Below are 20,388 nucleotides of genomic sequence, written 5' to 3'. Positions count from 1 at the left end.
AGGTCCAGGCCATTCCGACACGACCAGCGATCTCACAGCAGGGGCCTGGTCGCTGCTACGTGTCACACATAGCGAGATCGCTACTGAGGTCGCTGTTGCGTCACAAAACTTGTGACTCAGCAGCGATCTCGCTAGCGACCTCGCTTAGTGTGACGGGGGCTTTAAAGACATTAAATGTATGCATTCTGTATTGTGACAGTGGGCAACAGATCCAAGTGGGAGCGTCTTGCATTAAAGGACAAAGAATCATTTATCCCAAGATACCCCAATTACATAGGAACAGCTATTAGGCACCGAGTAGAAAAAAGCAACAACCTCGTCAGCATCTGATGGTGGGGGCTGTGGCAATCATCTGTTAATGTTGGACGATCCTTTTAGCTGCCCTTATTCTCATGTATAGATATAAGTGGTTGTATAGAACAAGGCGTTGTCAATCATAGGCCCCCAAATTACCTTCGTATAACCCAATGTACTTTCTCATACGCACGAGCTCATACTCCAAATTAATACCTTGGTGATATAAGGACTCACAATACACTGGCATGTGCACGGTGATTGCAATTATTCATTTTACTAGTCAATAGACTGAGAACAGATGCCAAAAATAGTATAAATCTGTCATTAATCCTACTAATCTTCACAGATCAGTTCCAGTTCATTATCACTACTGCAATTATAATCATTTACGCAGAGTTTTGCCACTAGAGGGCACTAATGGAGTAAAGTTGAGTGGCACTGTCTTGAGAAATACAGTAATAAATGTAAGAATTACAAATTTATAGAGAGTTTTATAGGATTAATGCTCGAGATCAAGGTGTGTCCAACAAAAATCATTATCAGACATTACTCATGTCCGACTCTTATGGTCATCTCTGAAAAATACAATCAATTGATGTTGCAGGAGATTTATCCAAACGTGAAACCCCATGCCTAAAAGAAAAAAATATATATGTGCTTCCCAATAAAATGTTAAATGTGCAATTTACCAGGCAATGGTACAAATAGGTCTGGGGTGTTGCCTAGCAGACATCTAATTGTAGGTTTCCATTCCCCTGGGGGTCCGACATAGTCACCAACTAAATATGTGGGTAGCGCTGTTACGAATCCTGTCACTGAAGCATCCACTTCTGCATATCTTAGGACAGGTTCAGGGAATATTGATTTATTTTAAGTAAAATGTGGCGTGTATGTGCCCTCACTAAAATTCTGCAGACTTCTGCACATCACACCACCTTGCGTAGAACACCCAAATAACAAGGAGCTAATGTGTTAGATTCAAAGCCACTGTGCACAGATGAGGCCAGGACCGAACCAGCTGCCTGCAATGGAGGTTCACTTATGTCTGAAATCATGTGGCAAGGCTCCTTACAGAGGATCTGTCATAGGGTGAAAAAGAGGCCGGTTTTTGCAATTTACATTCCAGCTGCTCCTTTAAGTTTTTCATTTTTCACTTATTTTTTTATTTATTTTTTAAATCCACCATACAGTGCCAGAGATATGGGTCTTCTTACTTAGAGCACACAATATGTTAATTTTTATGGTCTTTATCAAGGAGGCATAGCTCACAGGATTGGTTGGAGGAGGTGTCTTTAGGCTGCTCTGAAAAATTCCAAGATAGCCAAATCAATTAAATCTATATTTTTACCAGATCCCAAATTATCATAGACAACCAGCAAAAAAATAGGGACTTAAAACGTAACATTTAATATACCTATTAAAATTCACGACACAATATTTAAAATCAAGTACCCAAGCAATTGAATTTTGCACAACCAGAATGGGGACACCGATTGTAGGAAAAGAGACTGCCAGTAACACTAGCAATGTAGCTTATTAGGATGAATCAGTACCACTGATCACCATGTAAATTGTGTCTAGAAAATTAGAGGGCTCATAGAAAAGAAGGGAAAAACAGAACAATCTCACCAATCTGGTTAGAGATGCCACCTTCAAAGTGATACCCTCCAGTGTCAAAAAAACACAGGAACCCTTGAAACCATCGCTTGGTATTCAATCAGCCCTTTCTGGTTGGGACCGCCTCCCAACGAGTTTCTTCCTCAATGGCAGTCAAAAATAAAGTGCCCCAAACATTTCTGGCACTCTCCGAGAGCTTAATGCATTATGATTCATCCTAATAAGTGGATGTGTCTTTATGAGAGTTACATTGCTTGTGTTACTGGCTAACACTGGTTGTTTGGGTACCTGATTTTAAATGTTGTGTCGTGAATTTTAATAGGTATATTAAATGTTAAGTTTTAAGTCCCTATTGTTTGCTGGTTGCTCTGAAATATTACTGTGAGCTTTTTTTTTTGCGGAAAAAAACGCATCATGTGCACAAAAATTGCAGAATGCATTCTAAATGATGGGATGCATAATGTATGCTTTTTTTGCATTTTTATAGCGAAAAAACGCTAAAAATCTGCAACGTGTGCACACAACCTAAAGGTTCTTACTCACGGCACGACACTAACATACTGAACATGTGCCTTTAAAAACAAACAAGCGCTGTTAAAAATCCCTGCTTTCAATTACTTTTAATTATTTATGGACTTGGATTATCAATCCCTTTGTCTATTCTGAAATAGTGCTTGATGGCCTGCTCAGAACACGTAAATTGTCAACATCATTAATTGCAACAAACCTCGAGCATGCAAGATACTTCCTAGATCTGTGCATGCGCCATTTCATCATAGGGACGCCTACTCTGCTGAGCGGCTAAGTACAAACTGTACAATTAGTGCCGTAGACAGATGAGTGGCAGAGGATAAAGGCGTGGATAATCACAATTCATTAGCATATGCAGGACTAGCCGGCGCGCAGTCATTGATTGCACTAAGTATGTTTAGAGAGTTAAGGTACCGTCACACTAAACGATATCGCTAGCGATCCGTGACGTTGCAGCGTCCTGGCTAGCGATATCGTTGAGTGTGACAGGCAGCAGCGATCAGGATCCTGCTGTGATATCGCTGGTCGTTTAAGAAAGTTCAGAACTTTATTTGGCCGTCAGACCGGCGTGTATCGTCGTGTTTGACACCAAAAGCAACGATGCCAGCAATGTTTTACACTGGTAACCAGGGTAAACATCGGGTTGCTAAGTGCAGGGCCGCGCTTAGTAACCCGATGTTTACCCTGGTTACCAGCGTAAAATGTAAAAAAACAAACAGTACATACTCACCTTCGCGTCCCCCTGCCGTCCGCTTCCTGCACTGACTGAGCACCGGCCATAAAGTGAAAGCACAGCGGTGACGTCACCGCTCTGCTGTTAGGGCCGGCGCTCAGTCAGTGCAGGAAGCGGACGGCAGGGGGATGCGAAGGTGAGTATGTAGTGTTTTTTTTTTTTTACATTTTACACTGGTAACCAGGGTAAACATCGGGTTACTAAGCGCGGCCCTGCGCTTAGCAACCCGATGTTTACCCTGGTTACCCGGGGACCTCGGCATCGTTGGTCGCTGGAGAGCTGTCTGTGTGACAGCTCTCCAGCGACCAAACAGCGATGCTGCAGCGATCGGCATCGTTGTCTGTATCGCTGCAGCGTTGCTTAGTGTGAAGGTACCTTTACAGCAAGAAAACCAAAGTAGGTAGAATAATACAATTTACATGTTTTGAAAGGGTTGCCCGAGCTCAAATTCAGGATGCCATTGGTATACTATCTAATAACCACCTGACAGATTCCCTTTAAACATATTGAAAAAACTACACCTCTGTCTTTTCAGATTTTTCTATTAGTGTAGGTTTTTTTCAGTATCAGTCCACATTGATATATTTCTAAGCGCTTGCTCTGCATTGTTTTATCAGAGTAATCTCTTTTCTTTAATTCCACTGCTTAGCATTTACAATCTTCACCTTTAATGCAAGCATGTTTTAATCTAAAATTATTCTTTTGAAGTCGCCCTTACCGTATGCTAATGGGAACTACGCGCCTCTTAATACAGTGTTCCCTGACTCGAGTTTCCAATACAGACTAGATATTTTTCTGTACATAGCATCCCCTATTAAAAAATACATCAAGAAAGGAAATTTGTTTAGGTTTCACCATAACCCAAATTTTATGTTACAGTTATGCTTAATGCATTAAAAAAATAATGGGACACGCCACATCACGAACCCACATTAACATAAGTCATCGATACAGCATCCATACCAGATGATGTTACTCAAGGGGTTGTTGGCTGAGAATATATACCGGTGTATGTATATATATATATATATATATATATATATATATATATATATATATATATATATATATATACATATATATATATATATATATATATATATATATATATATATATACACATACATATATATATATATATATATATAGATATAGTTTATCAAACAATCATGCTTCTTGGTCAGTCATACTACATTATGCATTGATCATATCAATCTGCTTCTTATTTGTTTTTACTTCTGCTTTCTCACAACTCGCCCGCCCTTTAACACATTCTGGGCCCTCTCTCTATATCCACCCCTCCCTTCTCCCCTCTCCCATATATAACTCTGAGGCTCTACAGACATTTCTTACCCACTCCAAACCATCCAATACCTCCATGCAGCACTCAAAACATTCATACAAATCATCCCACCACCTGCTCTGTTTTTTTCTCCTTTTACTAGTTGCAGGCGACATCTCCCCCAACCCTGGTCCTCCCTCCACCAGCATACATTACTCTCCTCCAGCTGCATATAGAAACCCTGCTAATCTTATTAACATTCAGTGCATGCCTTCTACTATCGCTTTCCACTGTGCTCTCTGGAATGCACGGTCTGTGTGTAACAAACTGACTTACATTCATGATCTTTTCATCTCTAATTCCCTTAACCTTCTGGCTATTACAGAAACCTGGATCCAGCACTCAGACACCACCGCCGCTGCCGCTCTCTCGTTTGGTGGGCTGAAATTTTCACATACCACCAGACCTGAAAACAGACAGGGTGGGGGTGTTGGTTTGCTCCTTTCATCACAATGTGCTTTCCAGGTCATTTCCCCGGTTCCCTCACTTACATTTCCTTCCTTTGAAGTTCACACCGTCAGACTCTTTAAGCCCTTCTCCTTATGGATGGCGGTTGTCTATCGCCCTCCAAGCTCCTCCCACCTGTTTCTAGACCACTTTGCCACCTGGCTTACTCACTTTCTATCCTGTGACATCCCCACCCTCATCATGGGAGACTTTAACATCCCCATCAATGATCCCCTCTCCCAATCTGCCTCTCATCTTCTTGCTCTAACTTCTTCATTCGGCCTCTCACCGTTTACCAATTCTCCAATGCATGAGGACGGGAATACTCTGGACCTGGTTTTCTCCCGTGCCGGATCGCTGCACGACTTTAGTAACTCCCCTCTCTCGCACTTGGACCACAACCTTCTTTCCTTCTCTGTCAAGAATTGTCTCCTCACTCGGGACACCCCCACTTACCACACTTATCGGAATACACGTACCATTAATACCCAGCAGCATATGGACAATCCCCACACATCTTTAGCCCCATCTCCTCCCTCTCCTGTCCAGACTTAGCATTGTCACACTTCAATAATACACTGAAGAATGCCCTAGATGAAGCAGCACCTTCTACAAGCAGAAAGACCCAACACAGACAACGGCAGCCCTGGCACACTATGCAAACACGCTTTCTTCAGCGTTGCTCAAGGTGTGCAGAGCGGCAGTGGAGAAAATCTCTCTTAGCAGAAGACTTCATCCACTATAAGTTCATGCTCAAAACCTATAACTCTGCCCTTTATCTGGCCAAACTATCCTACTTCACCACCCTCTTCACCTCACTATCCAACAACCCAAAACGACTTTTTGAAACCTTAAACTCCCTCCTGAAACCTAAAGTACAAGACCCCATCACCAATCTCAGTGGTGAGGATCTGGACACGTACTTCCTAGAAAAAAATCAACCACATCCATCAGGATATCTCAGCCCAATCTCCTCAGTGCCTGGATCCCCTTCCCTGCCGCACCCCTCAAGCTCACTAGAACATCTTTGAGCCTGTATCAGAAGAAGAAGTTTCCAAGCTCCTCACTTCTGCTCGGCCTACAACCTGCAACAGTGACCCCATTCTTTCACCTCTCCTGCAGTCTCTCTCACCAGTGGTCACCACTCACCTGACTAAAATATTTAACCTCTCTCTTTCTACAGGTATCTTTCCCTCCTCATTTAAACATGCCATCATAAACCTTTTACTTAAAAAGCCATCACTGGACCAGATCTGCACTGCTAACTACAGACCTGTCTCTAATCTTTCCTTCATCTCTAAACAACTGGAACGCTTGGTCCACTCTCGGATAACTCTCTTCTCGACCCCTTACAATCTGGTTTCCGCTCTTTACACTTCCCTGAAACTGCCCTCACTAAAGTCTCTAATGATCTAATAACAGCTAAATCCAAAGGTTATTGCTCTCTGCTGATTCTCCTGGATCTCTCTGCCGCATTTGACACTGTGGATCACCAGCGCCTTCTCACTATGCTCCGCTCCATAGGCCTCAAGGACACAGCCCTCTCCTGGATCTCCTCCTACCTCTCTGACCGCTCCTTCACTGTATCCTTTGCCGGCTCCTCTTCCTCTCCTCATCCCCTTACTATCGGGGTTCCGCAGGGCTCAGTCCTAGGCCCCCTCCTCTTCTCTCTATACACGGCCCCTATTGGACAAACAATCAGCAGATTTGGGTTCCAGTATCATCTCTATGCTGATGACACCCAATTATACACTTCTTCCCGTCATCACCCCTACCCTAATTCAAAACACCAAGGACTGTTTGTTCTGCTGTCTCTAACATCATGTCCTCCCTCTATCTGAAACGAAATCTGCTAAACGGAACTTCTTGTGTTTCTCCCTTCTACTAACCTCACTCTTCCTAACATCGAAATTACCCTGGAGGGTTCAACCATAACTCCCAAGCAGCATGCCCGCTGTCTTGGGGTCATACTCGACACCGAACTCTCCTTTACTCCCTATATCCGATCACTCACTCGCTCTTGTCACCTGCATCTTAAAAACATCTCCAGAATCCGACCTTTTCTCACCTCTTAAGCCCACGTCACACTAAGCGAGGTCGCTAGCGAGATCGCTGCTGAGTCACAAGTTTTGTGACGCAACAGCGACCTCAGTAGCGATCTCGCTATGTGTGACACGTAGCAGCGACCAGGCCCCTGCTGTGAGATCGCTGGTTGTGTCGGAATGGCCTGGACCTTTTTTTGATCGTTGAGGTCCCGCTGACATCGCTGAATCGGGTGTGTGTGACACGGATTCAGCGATGTCTTCACTGGTAACCAGGGTAAACATCGGGTTACTAAGCGCAGGGCCGCGCTTAGTAACCCGATGTTTACCCTGGTTACCATCGTAAATGTAAAAAAACAAAACAAACAGTACATACTCACATTCCGGTGTCCGTCAGGTCCCTTGCCGTCTGCTTCCCGCACTGACTGACTGCCGGCCGTAAAGTGAAAGCACAGTACAGCGGTGACGTCACCGCTCTGCTGTTAGGGCTGGCGCTCAGTCAGTGCGGGAAGCGGACACCGGGGGACGCGAAGGTGAGTATGTACTGTTTGTTTTTTTACATTTTACACTGGTAACCAGGGTAAACATCGGGTTACTAAGCGCGGCCCTGCGCTTAGCAACCCGATGTTTAGCCTGGTTACCCGGGGACCTCGGCATAGTTGGTCGCTGGAGAGCTGTCTGTGTGACAGCTCCCCAGCGACCACACAGCGACTAAACAGCGACGCTGCAGCGATCGGCATCGTTGTCTGTATCGCTGCAGCGTCGCTAAGTGTGACGGGGCCTTTACTGTCGCTCTTATTCATTCTCGTCTGGACTACTGCAACTCTCTTCTGATCGGTCTCCCTCTTACCAAACTTTCTCCTCTCCAATCCATCTTGAATGCGTCAGCCAGGGTCATATTTCTGTCCAACCGCTTCACCGATGCCTCCATCTTGTGCCAGTCATTACACTGGCTACCCATTCGCTACAGGGTCCAGTATAAACTCATCTCTCTCACCCACAAAGCTCTCCACAGTTCTGCACCACCTTATATCTCCTCTCTCATCTATGTCTATCGTCCTACACGTGCCCTCCGTTCTACAAACGACCTAAGGCTAACATCCCCCGTAATCCGAACCTCGCACCTCCGTCTCCAAGACTTCTATCGTGCTGCGCCAGGTCTCTGGAATGCACTTCCCCAGACGATCAGACTGATACCTAGCCCCGGCCTTTTCAAGCGCGCTTTAAAAACCCATCTCTTCAAACAAGCCTACCACATCAACTACTCAGTAAACTAACTTTGTCCTGTTTCCTCCTTCCAAATATTATTCTAAATCTGCACCCTACTATTCATCTGTCTCCACACCCTCCATGCACATAACTGCACTTGATACTTGACTATTGCACTTAAACACACGGGCTGATGACCGGATCATGCAGCTATAAGAAAATCCCTATTTATTATAATTGCCAGACCTGAAATAACAAGCACTTTTCACCTATTGTGTCCCCCCCATTTCCTTGTAGATTGTAAGCTTGTGAGCAGGGACCTCACTCCTAATGTCACTGTTTATATTGTCTTAACTTGTATTGAATTTATTGTCTGTACATGTCCCCGCTTAATTGTAAAGTGCTGCGGAATATGTAATAATATATACAGTGGGGCAAAAAAGTATTTAGTCAGTCAGCAATAGTGCAAGTTCCACCACTTAAAAAGATGAGAGGTGTCTATAATTTACATCATAGGTAGACCTCAACTATGGGAGACAAACTGAGAAAAAAAAATCCAGAAAATCACATTGTCTGTTTTTTTATCATTTTATTTGCATATTATGGTGGAAAATAAGTATTTGGTCAGAAACAAACAATCAAGATTTCTGGCTCTCACAGACCTGTAACTTCTTCTTTAAGAGTCTCCTCTTTCCTCCACTCATTACCTGTAGTAATGGCACCTGTTTAAACTTGTTATCAGTATAAAAATACACCTGTGCACACCCTCAAACAGTCTGACTCCAAACTCCACTATGGTGAAGACCAAAGAGCTGTCAAAGGACACCAGAAACAAAATTGTAGCCCTGCACCAGGCTGGGAAGACTGAATCTGCAATAGCCAACCAGCTTGGAGTGAAGAAATCAACAGTGGGAGCAATAATTAGAAAATGGAAGACATTCAAGTCCACTGATAATCTCCCTCGATCTGGGGCTCCACGCAAAATCCCACCCCGTGGGGTCAGAATGATCACAAGAACGGTGAGCAAAAATCCCAGAACCACGCGGGGGGACCTAGTGAATGAACTGCAGAGAGCTGGGACCAATGTAACAAGGCCTACCATAAGTAACACACTACGCCACCATGGACTCAGATCCTGCAGTGCCAGACGTGTCCCACTGCTTAAGCCAGTACATGTCCGGGCCCGTCTGAAGTTTGCTAGAGAGCATTTGGATGATCCAGAGGAGTTTTGGGAGAATGTCCTATGGTGTGATGAAACCAAACTGGAACTGTTTGGTAGAAACACAACTTGTCGTGTTTGGAGGAAAAAGAATACCGAGTTGCATCCATCAAACACCATACCTACTGTAAAGCATGGTGGTGGAAACATCATGCTTTGGGGCTGTTTCTCTGCAAAGGGGCCAGGACGACTGATCCAGGTACATGAAAGAATGAATGGGGCCATGTATTGTGAGATTTTGAGTGCAAACCTCCTTCCATCAGCAAGGGCATTGAAGATGAAACGTGGCTGGGTCTTTCAACATGACAATGATCCAAAGCACACCGCCAGGGCAACGAAGGAGTGGCTTCGTAAGAAGCATTTCAAGGTCCTGGAGTGGCCTAGCCAGTCTCCAGATCTCAACCCTATAGAAAACCTTTGGAGGGAGTTGAAAGTCCGTGTTGCCAAGCGAAAAGCCAAAAATATCACTGCTCTAGAGGAGATCTGCATGGAGGAATGGGCCAACATACCAACAACAGTGTGTGGCAACCTTGTGAAGACTTACAGAAAACGTTTGACCTCTGTCACTGCCAACAAAGGATATATTACAAAGTATTGAGATGAAATTTTGTTTCTGACCAAATACTTATTTTCCACCATAATATGCAAATAAAATGTTAAAAAAACAGACAATGTGATTTTCTGATTTTTTTTTTCTCAGTTTGTCTCCCATAGTTGAGGTCTACCTATGATGTAAATTACAGACGCCTCTCATCTTTTTAAGTGGTGGAACTTGCACTATTGCTGACTGACTAAATACTTTTTTGCCCCACTGTATATATGAGGCATCGTGATTATTCGCTAATCCTGCCCCCTGCACAGTAGCTCCGCCCCCACTACATCACCACACAATCCCGCCCCCCATCACCACACACAATCCCGCCCACATCATCACACACAATCCCGCCCGCCACATTACCACACACAATCCCGCCCCCCCACCACATTACCACACACAATCCCGCCCCCCAACCACATTACCACACTCAATCCCCCCCAACCACATTACCACAAACAATCCCGCCCACCATCACCACACACAATCCCGCCCGCCCACCACATCACCACACAATCCCACCCACCCACCACATTACCACACATAATCTCACCCGCCCAACACATCACCACAGATAATCCCGCCCCCACATTACCACACAATCCTGCCCCCCACCACATCACCATACACAATCCCGCCCCCCACCACATTACAACACAATCCCGCCCCCCACCACATTACCACACAATCCCGCCCCCCACCACATTACCACACAATCCGCACATCACCACACACAATCCTGCCCGCCCACCACATTACCACACACAATCCCGCCCCCCCACATTACCACACAATCTCGACCCCCCACCCCATCACCACACAATCCCGCCCCCCACCCCATCACCACACAATCCCGCCCCCCACATCACCACACAATCCCGCCCCCACCACATCACCACACATAATCCCACCCCCACATCACTACACATAATCCCGCCCCCCCACCACTTTACCACACACAATCCTGCTCCCCCACATTACCACACAATCCCCCACTACGACTTTACCACACATAATCCCGCCCCCACCACATTACCACACACAATCCCGCCTACCCACCACATTAGCACAGATAACCCCACCCCCCACCACATTACCACACAATCCTGCCCCCCACCACATCACCACAAATCCCGCTACCACATTACCACACATAATCCTGCCCCCCACCACATTACCACAAATCCCGCCACCACATTACCACACATAATCCCACCCCCCACCACATCACCACACATAATACCGCCCCCATATTACCACACATAATCCCGCCCCCACCACATTACCACATGAGGCTCCGTCCCCACACATTACCACATGAGGCTCCATCCCCACACATTACCACAAGTTAATTTACCACCTGCGTAAGCGCTATTGAATGTTGTCATTATTTACTTTAGTTTAATCACCAGCAGCATTAATTAGATAGCAATGAGCGTGCCGAGCGTTAGCTGGCTGGAAACACCTAGTATATATATATATACATATACACACACATATATAAATATATAGGGGGGTAAGGTCACGATGGGGACAGGCTTTGCAGCATTGACAATCCCTCCCCATGTGCTCACCCGCCTATCCACTTTCTCTTTCCCCATGTGCTGACTTCTCCCGTCTGTGCTCTCTTCTTTGACCTGTCTACCCCATGTGCAATCCACCTTTGACATTACAGCAGGAGATCGCAGAGGATACATTTTGTGAGGTAAAATATTGTTTAAAAACAGTCAGTGTCATATTTTACCTGAGAAAATGAATCCTCTGATTCCTTGCTGTAATGTCAGTATTGTCTTTTGCTTCCTCCCCTGCCCAGGAGATGTGGTATGCTCCATACACGGTCAGACACAGACAATTTTTTAAAATTAACTTTAGTTCATGGGGAAAACCCCTTTAATGTGACCCGCTTCCTCTGCCTGTAGACACGTGGCGCATCTGCCGCCGGAATCAGCCAAATGATTCCCTGCGCCTGTGCGGAGTTCTCGCAGTAAATCAGACCGCCGCCATCTTTGTGCAGACAGATAGCGGCAGTCACATTAAAACTGCGCATGCGCTCCTCCTGTACAAACATAGCAGCGGTCAGTGAATCATTCGGCTGATCCCGACGGCATGTTCGAGACGGTGTTCTGCTGGTGGCACCGTGCAAGAGGCTGGTACCACCAGCAGTTTCCATATTGAGACACCCATCACTTGGGTGTTCCAATATGGAGGTCGGTGAACTTCCGCCGCTTGGAACTCTGGGATCCGGACACATCTGGGTGGAGCAGGATGTGAAGACATTACAGGGTAATTATATATTAAGATATATATATATATATATATATATATATATATATATATATATATATATATATATATACATACATACATACATACATACATACATATATATATATATATATATATATATATATATATACACACACACACACATATATATATTTTTTTTATCATTACATAGTGGAATGTGTTGAGAACAATTAAACCTAGAAACTATCAACGTAAATCACAACTAATATCCCACGGAGGTCTGGAGTTGGAATGATGCTCAAAATCAAAGTGGAAAATGAAGTTACAGGCTGATCCAACTTCAGTGGAAATGCCTCAAGACAAGGAAATGATGCTCAGTAGTGTGTGTGCCCTCCACGTGCCTGTAAGACCTCCCCACAACGCCTGGGCATGCTCCAGATGAAGCGGCGGATGGTCTCCTGAGGGATCTCCTCCCAGACCTGGACTAAAGCATCTGCCAACTTCTGGACAGTCTGTGGTGTAACGTGACGGTGGATGGTGCGAGACATGATGTCCAAGATGTGTTCAATCGGATTCAGGTCTGGGTAACGGGCGGGCCAGTCCATAGCATCAATGCCTTCATCTTGCAGGAACTGATAACACACTCCAGCCACATGAGGTCTGGCATTGTCCTGCATTAGGAGGAATCCAGGGCCAACGGCACCAGCATATGATCTCACAAGGGGTCTGAGGATCTGTGTGGCCCTCCAAAGAAATGCCACCCCACACCGTTACTGATCCACTGCCAAACCGGTCATGCTGAAGGATGCTGCAGGCAGCAGGTCGCTCTCCACGGCGTCTCCAGACTCTGTCACGTCTGTCACATGTGCTCAGTGTGAACCTGCTTTCATCTGTGAAGAGCACAGGGCGCCAGTGGCGAATCTGCCAATCCTGGTGTCCTGTGGCAAATGCCAAGCTTCCTGCACGGTGTTGGGCTGTGAACACAACCCCCATCTGTGGACGTCAGGCACTCAGACCATCCTCATGGAGTCGGTTTCTAACCGTTTGTGCAGACACATGCACATTTGAGGCCTGCTGGAGGTCATTTTGCAGGGCTCTGGCAGTGCTCCTCCTGTTCCTCCTTGCACAAAGGCTGAGGTAGCCGTCCTGCTGGTGGGTTGTTGCCCTCCTACGGCCCTTTCCACGTCTCCTGGTGTACTGGCCTGTCTCCTGGTAGCGCCCCCAGCCACTGGACACTTTGCTGACAGACACAGAAAACCTTCTTGCCACAGCTCGCATTGATGCACCATCCTGGATGAGCTGCACTACCTGAGCCACTTGTGTGGGTTGTAGAGTCTGTCTCATGTTACCACAAGTGTGAAAGCACAACCAACATTCAAAAGTGACCAAAACATCAGCCAGAAAGCATTGGTACTGAGATGTGGTCTGTGGTCCCCACCTGCAGAACCACTCCTTTATTGAGTGTGTCTTGATAATTGCCAATAATTCCCATCTGTTGTCTATTCCATTTGCACAACAGCTTGTGAAATTGATTGTCAAACAGTTTTGCTTCCTAAGTGGACAGTTTGATTTCACAGAAGTTTGATTTACTTGGAGTTATATTCTGTTGTTTTAGTGTTCCCTCTTCCCACCACAATAGGACCAGACCTGCAAGTGAAAATTTAGACCCTCATCAGGGATCCCTTCACAGGTAGGTAATAACTGGTGTTGAATGTAAGACGGTGCAGAATGAATCACTGAGTGTCACTAGGATAAGAACTGTATTTTTTTTTACTGTAAAGCTGTAATTGCAATGCCATGGGTAATGCAAGAGTATAGATCCACAACATCAGATGTTGCCCACACAAAATGTTTGTCATTCAAAATAAGAAAAAAAAATTATAACATTTTTTGCCATCTTCCAAAATATTCTGGTCTCCTACCATGTATTAATGAAGAGCAATAATTCTGAAAATAACTGAAGTCATGTGGCAAGGCTCTTTAAAGGGAGAATATTGACATTTAGCATTTCAATTCCTAATAATTTGTATTGGAGATCCAACTTTTTTCCTCTGAAGGGCCTATTCGCATATTCAAACTTACAGTCACATGACTGCCGGGAAGCATTGCTTAGTGCACCACCCACTGGTTACTATTGGCACAGGCATCACATCTGCATCTGGCATAAATCAAGAGCATTCCTAAAAGCATTAATGCAAGCATGGCGTCAAGTCAACCCGTTAAGGCAAAAAATAGTATGCATTTAAAAGCAAGGACGGACGACAGCAAAGTTTGAAGGAGCCGAAAAGGAGGAAGTCACTTCAGAGAAAGGAAAGGCATGAATTACAGCACAATGGTGTCACTATACACCACAGTAGGATGGCACCTCATAACCACAACAGTCATCTGAGAGGAAACAATGTCCATGTGTAGGTGACTAGACTGAAATTTACAGTAAACCAAAGATTTTAATCAGCTCACTACCAGCCCCCCCACCTTCATCTCTACTGCATTGTGCAGAAGGTCACACACTTTCTACCTCACCAAGTTACCCATCCCAACTTGCCCGTCACCCCTCTGCCTTCACAGATATATTAAAGCCAATTACTAGGGGGGTGATTGATGAGCCGCAAGCAATAAGCTTTCCTTTATACTGCTGCATAGGTCTATATATAACATATGTATATGATATAGCATGAGTGCACCCACCGTGGGGCGGGGCAGCTGTCCCCCCCCCCTAGAAGCAGGGGCAGGCCGCGGGCGCACCTATCATGATGAGGCCCGTTTTTTCTCTGATGGCCCTTTAAAAAGGTGCTTGGCTGCGACGCACATAGGGGTAAGGGGTTAAGAACGTCCTGACGTTATACATCAGGACAATCTTTGTGGGCTTAGAGAGCGCGCTCTGCTCTCCTGCCCCTGGCTGCAGGCCTGCAGCAGTTAGTTATGAGTTGTGAGCGCTGCAGCCTCCCTACCTGCACGTGCCTGGTGCCTGCGGCCTGCCTGCTGCAATCACGTGGTGTTAGGTATGGTGAAGCCGGGTATAATCATCACATTCTGATTCAATCACATTAGTGACACTGACGCCGGTCTCTCTGACACTGGGTGAGTGAGTCACCTACACTGAGTGTATGTGTATAATAATAGTAAAATACATCAGCCCAGCCCCAGCGGCCAGCACCTGTAATACAGTGGGGCTGGTGATGTATATACAGGTGCTGGGCTGGTGATGTATATACAGGTGCTGGGCTGGTGATGTATATACAGGTGCTGGGCTGGTGATGTATATACAGGTGCTGGGCTGGTGATATATACACAGGTACTGGGCTGGGGCTAGTGATGTATATACAGGTGCTAGGCTGGGGCTGGTGATGTATATACAGGTGTTAGGCTGGGGCTGGTGATGTATATACAGGTGCTGGGCTGGTGATGTACAGTATATACAGGTGCTGGGCTGGTGATGTACAGTTAGGTCCATATATATTTGGACAGACACAACATTTTTCTTATTTTGGTTACAGACATTACCACAATGAATTTTAAACAAAACAATTCAGATGCAGTTGAAGTTCAGACTTTCAGCTTTCATTTGAGGGTATCCACATTAAAATTGGATGAAGGGTTTAGGAGTTTCAGCTCCTTAACATGTGCCACCCTGTTTTTAAAGGGACCAAAAGTAATTGGACAATTGACTCCAAGGCTATTTCATGGGCAGGTGTGGGCAATCCCTTCGTTATGTCATTCTCAATTAAGTAGATAAAGGGCCTGGAGTTGATTTGAGGTGTGGTGTTTGCATTTGGAAGGTTTTGCTGTGAAGTAAACATGCGGTCAAAGGAGCTCTCCATGCAGGTGAATCAAGCCATCCTTAAGCTGCGAAAACAGAAAAACCCATCCGAGAAATTGCTACAATATTAGGAGTGGCAAAATCTACAGTTTGGTACATCCTGAGAAAGAAAGAATGCACTGGTGAACTCATCAATGCAAACAGACCTGGGCGCCCACGGAAGACAACAGTGGTGGATGATCGCAGAATAATCTCCATGGTGAAGAGAAACTTCTTCACAACAGCCAACCAAGTGACCAACACTCTCCCGGAGGTCGGCGTATCAATATCCAAATCTACCATAAAGAGAAGACTGCATGAAAGTAAATACAGAGGGTTCACTGCATGGTGCAAGCCACTCATAAGAATCAAGAAGAAAAAGGCTAGACTGGACTTTGCTAAAAATCATCTAAAAAAGCCAGCACAGTTCAGGAAGAACATTCTTTGCACAGATGAAACCAAGATCAACCTCTACCAGAATGATGGAAAGAGAAAAGTATGGCGAAGGCGTGGTACAGCTCATGATCCAAAGCATACCACATCATCTGTAAAACACGGCGGAGGCAGTGTGATGGCTTGGGCATGCATGGCTGCCAGTGGCACTGGGTCACTAGTGTTTATTGATGATGTGACACAGGACAGAAGCAGCCGAATGAATTCTGAGGTATTCAGAGCCATACTGTGTGTTCAGATCCAGCCAAATGCAGCCAAACTGATTGGTCGTCGTTTCATACTACAGATAGACAATGACCCAAAACATGAAGCCAAAGCAACCCAGGAGTTAATTAAATCAAAGAAGTGGAATATTCTTGAATGGCCAAGTCAGTCACCTGATCTCAACCCAATTGAGCATGCATTTCACTTGTTAAAGACTAAACTTCAGACAGAAAGGCCCACAAACAAACAGCAACTGAAAACCACCGCAGTGAAGGCCTGGCAGAGCATCAAAAGGAGGAAACACAGCGTCTGGTGATGTCCATGAGTTCAAGACTTCAGGCAGTCATTGCCAACAAAGGGTTTTCAACCAAGTACTAAAAATGAACATTTTATTTAAAATTATTGAATCTGTCCAATTACTTTTGGTCCCTTTAAAAACAGGGTGGCCCATGTTAAGGAGTTGAAACTCCTAAACTCTTCATCCAATTTTAATGTGGATACCCTCAAATGAAAGCTGAAAGTCTGAACTTCAACTGCATCTGAATTGTTTTGTTTAAAATTCATTGTGGTAATGTTTATAACCAAAATTGGAAAAATGTTGTCTCTGTCCAAATATATATGGACCTAACTGTATATACAGGTAGTGGGCTGGTGATGTATATACAGGTGCTGGGCTGGTGATATATATACAGATGCTGGGCTGGTGATATATATACAGATGCTGGGCTGGTGATATATATACAGATGCTGGGCTGGTGACGTATATAGGGGCTGGCCTGGTGATGTATATACACAGTTAAGTCCATATATATTTGGACAGAGACAACATTTTTCTAATTTTGGTTACAGACATTACCACAATGAATTTTAAACAAAACAATTCAGATGCAGTTGAAGTTCAGACTTTCAGCTTTCATTTGAGGGTATCCACATTAAAATTGGATGAAGGGTTTAGGAGTTTCAGCTCCTTAACATGTGCCACCCTGTTTTTAAAGGGACCAAAAGTAATTGGACAACTGACTCCAAGGCTATTTCATGGACAGGTGTGGGCAATCCCTTCGTTATGTCATTCTCAATTAAGCAGATAAAAGGCCTGGAGTTGATTTGAGGTGTGGTGTTTGCATTTGGAAGGTTTTGCTGTTAAGTAAACATGCGGTCAAAGGAGCTCTCCATGCAGGTGAAACAAGCCATCCTTAATGGGAAGGTGCCATCAAAAAAATTTTTTTTTCCAGCGATTGAAAAAATGTAAAGAATTAATGTTTACATTTTCTTAAAAAATATTATCATTTGTATTTAATTTAGTAAAATATGAAAAATAATTTTAAAAGGTTTGGCATTTCCACTTTTAAACACTAGGTGGAGCAGCTAATGAAATTTGACAAAAACCTAGTGTACAACTAGCTCACATTACTGCACTGCAGTAATTATGGGCGGAGTCTGCTGACGTGTGTGTGATGTCTCCTCTCCTCCCCTTCTGGTGTTTGCTAGGGGATGAGAGGATTAAGGAACACAGTGTGCAGCCATTGTGTTGGTGACTGCAAAGTTATACTGACAAGTAGACAGTCATCGAGGATGGCAGGCAGCAAGGATTCTGAGAGATATATGGTGGAGGGAGCAGGGTGACAGCAGCACAGAGTATTTCAGGAGAGCAGTGTGCTGGTGTATGGGGGGCACCCTGTTCCGTGTGCGGAGCAGCCAGGGATTGTATGTACATAGAGCGCTGTCACTTATACACATGGATGGACCATCTCCTCAGAAATCCAGGAAACATTTCTGCTGATTGATGGCCTGTTCTGATCCAGACTTTGCATGCAATGACCCCATTCCCCTCCTCAGATCCTGTCCTGGCGATGTGTGAAAGCGAGGCGACAGGCGCAGTCCGGGGTGATGCTGGGAAGGAAATGTAGCCATATAGTAACGATAAACATGAGACCCCTCTCTTCAGCTGCCTTACCAGCCCTCCCCAGAAGGCACCTACCTGGAGGTCATGCGGCCCCCTCTATTACCGCAGACCCGCGTGCAGCTGCTCAACCGGAACCACCCTAGATTGGGCCCCCTTTCTGGAGATAATACTTCCATAGTGTTCTCACATAATACCGCCATATAGAGCACACATAATACTGCCATAGAGCACAAATAATACCGCCATATACAGCACACATAATACCGCCATATAGAGCATACCGCCATATAGAGCACACATAATACCGCCATATAGAGCACACATAATACCGCCATATAGAGCACACATAATACCGCCATATAGAGCACACAATACAGAGCACACAATACCGCAATATACTTCACACATAATACCGCCATATACATCACATACTACCGCCATATACTTCTCACATAACGACGCCATATAGATCTCACATAATACCGCCATATAGATCACACATAATACCGCCATATAGATCACACATAACGGGGGAGAGGAGTGCATAGGAGAGGATTAGATACACAGCTCAGCAGTCAGTATCACACAGGACAGTATTACATACACAGCTCAGTCAGTATCATACAGGATAGGATTAGATACAAGGCTCAGCACAGTATCACATAGGATAGGATTAGATACATGGCTCAGCAGACAGTATCACACAGGATAGGATTAGATATACAGCTCAGTCAGTATCACACAGGATAGGATTAGATACATGGCTCAGCACACAGTATCCCAGAGTAGAGGATTAGATACACGGCTCAGCACAGTATCACACAGGGTAGGATTAGATATACAGCTCAGCACACAGTATCACACAGGATAGGATTAGATACATGGCTCTGCAAACAGTATCACACAGGATAGGATTAGATACATGGCTCAGCACACAGTATCCCACAGTAGAGGATTAGATACACGGCTCAGCACAGTATCACACAGGGTAGGATTAGATATACAGCTCAGCACACAGTATCACACAGGATAGGATTAGATACATGGCTCTGCAAACAGTATCACACAGGATAGGATTAGATACATGGCTCAGCACACAGTATCCCACAGTAGAGGATTAGATACACGGCTCAGCACAGTATCACACAGGGTAGGATTAGATATACAGCTCAGCACACAGTATCACACAGGATAGGATTAGATACATGGCTCTGCAAACAGTATCACACAGGATAGGATTAGATACATGGCTCAGCACACAGTATCCCACAGTAGAGGATTAGATACACGGCTCAGCACATTATCACACAGGGTAGGATTAGATACAAGGCTCAGCACAGTATCACACAGGATAGGATTAGATGCATGGCTCAGCAGACAGTATCACACAGGAGAGGATTAGATACATGGCTCAGTCAGTATCACACAGGATAGGACTAGATACACGGCTCAGCACACAGTATCACACAGGATAGGATTAGATACATGGCTCTGCAAACAGTATCACACAGGAGAGGATTAGATACACAGCTCAGCACAGGAATCACACAGGATAGGATTAGATACATGGCTCAGCAGTCAGTATCACACAGGATAGGATTAGATACATGGCTCAGCAGTCAGTATCACACAAGATAGGATTAGATAAATGGCTCAGCAGACTATCACACAGGAGAGGATTAGATACACAGCTCAGCACAGTATCACACAGGATAGGATTAGATACACAGCTCAGCAGTCAGTATCACAC

The 20,388-nt window shown here is 45.0% G+C and overlaps 1 protein-coding gene across 3 annotated transcripts in view; it reads right to left on the bottom strand.

The window, feature by feature from the left end:
• Positions 1–20,388, bottom strand: part of LOC143765454 (signal transducer and activator of transcription 5B) — a 272,423-nt gene that overhangs the window by 76,408 nt on the left and 175,627 nt on the right. Inside the window, exon 1 of one of the 3 annotated variants that reach the window (XM_077252135.1) lies at positions 3,897–3,973. The exons of the other annotated variants lie outside the window; for them this stretch is intronic. The gene's annotated coding sequence lies outside the window, so the exon portion shown is untranslated. Of the gene's footprint in view, positions 1–3,896; positions 3,974–20,388 lie in introns of those variants that run through there. 3 annotated transcript variants of the gene reach the window in all.

Source organism: Ranitomeya variabilis, chromosome 4, assembly GCF_051348905.1.
Source record: "Ranitomeya variabilis isolate aRanVar5 chromosome 4, aRanVar5.hap1, whole genome shotgun sequence".
NCBI lineage: Eukaryota > Metazoa > Chordata > Amphibia > Anura > Dendrobatidae > Ranitomeya > Ranitomeya variabilis.
Note: the sequence above shows the minus strand (reverse complement) of the source record. Positions and strands in the feature narration are given on the sequence as shown.